Genomic DNA, 5034 nt, shown 5'->3' on the forward strand with positions numbered 1-5034 from the left:
AAACAAACTTTCCCTTTTTAATAAAAGCTTATGTTGCTAAGATATGTATTTTCCCATTTCCCATTATTGCATTTTTTTTGGTAATCAAACATTTTATTAAAAAACAGTTCGCCAGCCGGGAATCGAACCCGGATCGATTGCTTGGAAGACCACATGCTGACCTTTACACCACGACACTCAATATGGGAAAAGATAATTTATAATGCACAAATTTGGGAATACAACCTTCTGATCATTTGTTGACGGTGATTGAGTATTCTTACCTTCAATTGACGTCACACACCTTGAAGTCTAGCTGAAGTGTACGTACGACTACAGACCAGAGCCATTGAACAACTGGAAATAGTTAACTAAGTGATTTATTCGAACAATGACGTAGTTTAAACACCACTGAAAATATCAGTAAACTACGGCACATTTCAAGGCGGGGGGAAGGGGGGGGGGGATTTCTAATTTTATTAAGTAATATATGAAACTGATTCTCAATAAATAGGTCGATTTTTTTAAAAACCTTTTTTTTTTAATCTAGAAATTCTACATCATAATATACTCAATAATGTCGGAGCTCAGTCAATATTTCAGAAAGAAATCAATTTATTAAGAAAATAAACTCTGCAGGGGTGGAGTTGTAAGCATCAGCGTGACGTCACATTATGGGATAAGCATGATGGGATGGGAGGGGGGGGAAGTTGGGGGAAGGCGTTTTGGGACTATAGGGCTTTGTGTTAATATAGTGAAGGTTCTTGCTTTTTTTTTTTAGGTAATTTAAAATTTACCATAGAAGACTTAATAGGTAATAGGCGTAAAAATTAAAAAAATAGTGCGTCAGCCGGGAATCGAACCCGGATCGACTGCTTGGAAGGCAACCATGCTGACCTTTACACCACCGACGCCGATACTATAAACCAATCAATTTCATTCAAATTCTAATCGGATAGTGATTAATTTGACAGGGATTGATGCGAATTTTGACCTGTTTATAGGCACCCTCCTGGGAGAAGAGGGAGAGAAAATTCAACTGGAAATTTCAATTTTTAAGACGTCTACTATTGACACCAAAACAATGACCTGTCTACTTTCCTCTTCCTCTCAAGATTCCAGTCTAACACTTTTGATAAAATTAGACAGGTCAAAAATTTGACAAATTATTGGATAAAACATAAAACAAGTAAGACTGATACGGGTTGTGGAGTCAATGACATGTAAATAAAGTTTAAAGGGGGTGGGGGGTTTACGGTAGGGGTTGGGGGAAAGGAGGGTGGCGGGGGGGGGGTATCGTCCTTAACAACCTACTGATCGTGTTTTAAAGCAAATATTTTCAATGGTAGCATTAGTACTGTCAAATTAAAAATTATGAATTACTGTAAAGTAGAAAATGAAACAACTAAATAGCGGCATATGATACGCCGCAGGTCGGCTCGAAACTTATAATCGTAAATAAGCCGTCTTTGTTACAAAAGGAATATAAACATATAGACAATACAATTATCATAATTTCTGATAGGGAAGTAAATAATTTCTCCCCCATCTAACCCTTCTGATGTAACAACCTGAGCTAGTTAAATTGTCTTTAATGTAGGGGATATATTCCTGACAACACAACGAATAATTTCAATGATTGCCTAAGTGCTATCAATTATCTCCCATATTAAAATTTAACCGCATAAAGGGAAACTAAAAATATATTCTCGTTAATATATTAATTAATACTTTGGGAAGTACAATGCTTGTATAATGTTTATAAATTTTTACTTTATTGACAATGAACAATGTTTAGTTGTTTGATTTAGTAATTGGAGTATTTTTTTTATTAAAATTAAAAAACAACGTGACTACATATGAAAACAAAAACGCATTGTTTTATTGCGTTTTTATCCTTATAGATTAACACGATACACCTTATCAGATGTTTCATACTGCACACTAAATACGCAGCTAATAATTTTTTTTTAAATTCTACAAGCCAACAGCTACAACAAAACAATCGCTCTTTATTATTTTTAACATAACTAGTAAATTAATAACAAACTTTGTGCATGCAATGTAAATAAGAAAATAAAACACACTTTCTCCTTTTAATAAAAGCTTATTATACTAAAATATGTATTTTTCCATTTCCCATTATAGCCTTTATTTTGGTAATCAAACATTTTATTAAAAAAAACAGTTCGTCAGCCGGGAATCGAACCCGGATCGACTGCTTGGAAAACCCCATGCTGACCTTCACACCACGACACTATGGGAAAAGATAATTTCTAATGCGCAAATTCGGGAATACAACCTTCTGATCATTTGTTGACGGTGATTGAGTATTCTTACCTTCAATTGTCGTCACACGCCTTGAAGTCTAGCTGAAGTGTACGTACGACTACAGACTAGAGCCATTGAACAGCTAGAAATAGAACTTTACTGTGTTACCAAAGTGATTGATTTACACAATGACGACGTCAATACAATACTGAAAATATCAAGTTCTTGAAAAACAACCATTGACACTTCCAGACGTAAAAACGATGATTTCTATTGACCTGTTTGGGGTCAACCAAAAACCACATCTCAGTAGTGGGGAATAGGGAGGTAAATTTAAAAAATACTATGCGTCAGCCGGGAATCGAACCCGGATCGACTGCTTGGAAGGCAACCATGCTAACCTTTACACCACCGACGCCTATATTAAAGTGTGGCCTCCCTTTGACTTATAGGAAAACCAATCAGTAGCTATAGACATACAACATTATAATCAGTCGTTGACAGTGATTGATTTGAGCATTTACGTCGTCAATAAACCACGTCACATTTCATGGCGGGCGGAGGGGCTGGCGGAAAATTTCTCAAATCATAAAGTAATGTATGAATCTGATTCTCAATATGTTGGTCGATTTTTTAAAAACTATTTTTGTAATAAAGAAATTCTGCATCATAATATACTCAATGTTGTCGGAGCTCAGTCAATATTTCAGAAAGAAATCAATTTATTAAGAAAATAAATTCTGCAGGGGTGGAGTTGTATACATCAGCATGACGTCACATTATGGGATAAGCATGATGGGATGGGAGGGGGGGGGAAGTTGGGGGAAGGAGTTTTGGGACTATAGGCCTTTATGATAATAGAGTGAAGGTTCTTGCTTGTTGTTGTTTTTTAGGTAATTTAAAATTTACAATAAAAGACTTAGTTGGTAACAGGTGTAAAAATAAATAAAAAGTACGTCAGCCGGGAATCGAACCCGGATCTACTGCCTGGAAGGCAACCATGCTGAACTTTACACCACCGACGCCGATACATAACTTAGCTCAATTTGATTAAAATTCAAATCGGATTGTGATTATTTTGACACTGTTTGCTTCGAATATTGACCTATTTGTAGTCACACTCCTGGGAGGGGGGGGGGGAGGGGGAGAAACTTCAACTGGGAATTTCAACTTTCTAGAAGTCAACTATTGCCACAAAAACAATGAATTTGAGGAATCTGAATATTGCCATGTATAAGGTCATCCATAAACCACATCACAATGGGGTGGAGGGGGTGGGGGGAAGAGGAGGAAGTGGAGTGGGATATAGTGACAAAGTGTTGCCATTTATCAGAGATCAGAGGCGTAGCGAGGGGGGTGCGGAGTGCACCAGGTGACACCATTATCGAAAGTATGAGGGGGGGGGTGCAAATCAAAAGTTTGAGGGGGGGGGTGCAAATCGAAAATTTGAAAGTTTGTCCCCGGGAAGGGTCGCTACGCCTCTGTGGTGGTGACACCATTAAGTGCCGCACCGGGTAACACCCGACCTCGCTACGCCACTGTCAGAGATAATTGGTAGACAATCGTAGAGCCGGGTTTATTAACGGCTATTAGGGGCTTATAATTTAGTTTTAAACGATTTTAAACTTAGGGGAGGTAACTAAGTGGAGGCTGCTTTCCCGGGGGGGGGTAGGGTAGGGGTTGGGGGAAAGGAGGGTGGCGGGGGGTTATCGTCCTTAACAACCTACTGATCGTGTTTTAAAGCAAATATTTTCAGTGGCAGCATTGCTACTGTCAAATTAAAAAATTATGGATTACTGAAAAGTAGAAAATAAAACAACTAAATAGCGGCATATGATACGCCGCAGGTCGGCTCGAAACTTATAATCGTAAATAAGCCGTCTTTGTTACAAAATGAATACAAACATATAGACAATAAAATTATAATAATTTTTGATAGGGACGTAAATAATTTCTCCCTCATCTAACCCTTCTGATGTAACAACCTGAGCTAGGTAAACTGTCTTTAGTATAGGGGATATTTTCCTGACAACACAACGAATAATTTCAATGATTGCCTAAGTGCAATCAATTATCTCCCATATTTAAATATAACCGCATTAAAGGGAAACTAGAAATATTTTCTCGTTATATATTAATTAATACTTCGGGAAGTACAATGCTTATATAAAGTTTATAAGTGTTTATTGTATTAACAAAAACAATGATTGGTTGTTTGATTTAGTAATTCGAGTATTTTTTTTTTAAATAAGTAAACAACGTGACTACATATGAAAACAAAAACTCGTTGTTTTATTGCATTTTTATCCTTATAAATTAACACGATACGCCTTGTCAGATGTTCCGTACAACTTACTGAATGAGCAGCTGATACTTTTTTTAGACTACAAGTTAAAAGCTACAACGAAACAATCGCACTTCTTTTTAAAAACATAACTAATAAATTAATAACAAACTTTGTACATGCAATGAAAATAAGAAATTAAAACAATCTTTCTCTATTTCATAAAAAGCATATGTCGCTGAAATATGTAATTTCCCATTTCCCATTATTGCATTTTTTTTGGTAATCAAACATTTTATTAAAAAACAGTTTGTCAGCCGGGAATCGAACCCGGGTCGACTGCTTGGAAGACCCCAGGCTGACCTTTACACCACAACACTCAATATGGGAGAAGATAATTTATAATGCACAGATTTGGGAATACAACCTTCTGATCAATTGTTGACGGTGATTGAGTATTCTTACCTTCAATTGACGTCACACACCTTGAAGTCTAGCTG

The 5034-nt window shown here is 36.6% G+C and overlaps 2 non-coding genes across 2 annotated transcripts; both read right to left on the reverse strand.

Annotated features, from left to right (window-relative positions):
• Positions 1-821: 821 nt before the first annotated feature.
• Positions 822-893, reverse strand: Trnag-ucc (transfer RNA glycine (anticodon UCC)). The gene has a single exon. It is a non-coding gene; the product is annotated as a tRNA-Gly (tRNA).
• Positions 894-2596: 1703 nt separating this feature from the next.
• On the reverse strand, positions 2597-2668 carry Trnag-ucc (transfer RNA glycine (anticodon UCC)). The gene has a single exon. It is a non-coding gene; the product is annotated as a tRNA-Gly (tRNA).
• Between the last annotated feature and the right edge of the window lie 2366 nt (positions 2669-5034).

The sequence above is a fragment of the Physella acuta genome, unplaced genomic scaffold (assembly GCF_028476545.2).
Source record: "Physella acuta isolate Inbredline_101_S28 unplaced genomic scaffold, ASM2847654v3 ptg000699l, whole genome shotgun sequence".
Lineage (NCBI taxonomy): Eukaryota > Metazoa > Mollusca > Gastropoda > Physidae > Physella > Physella acuta.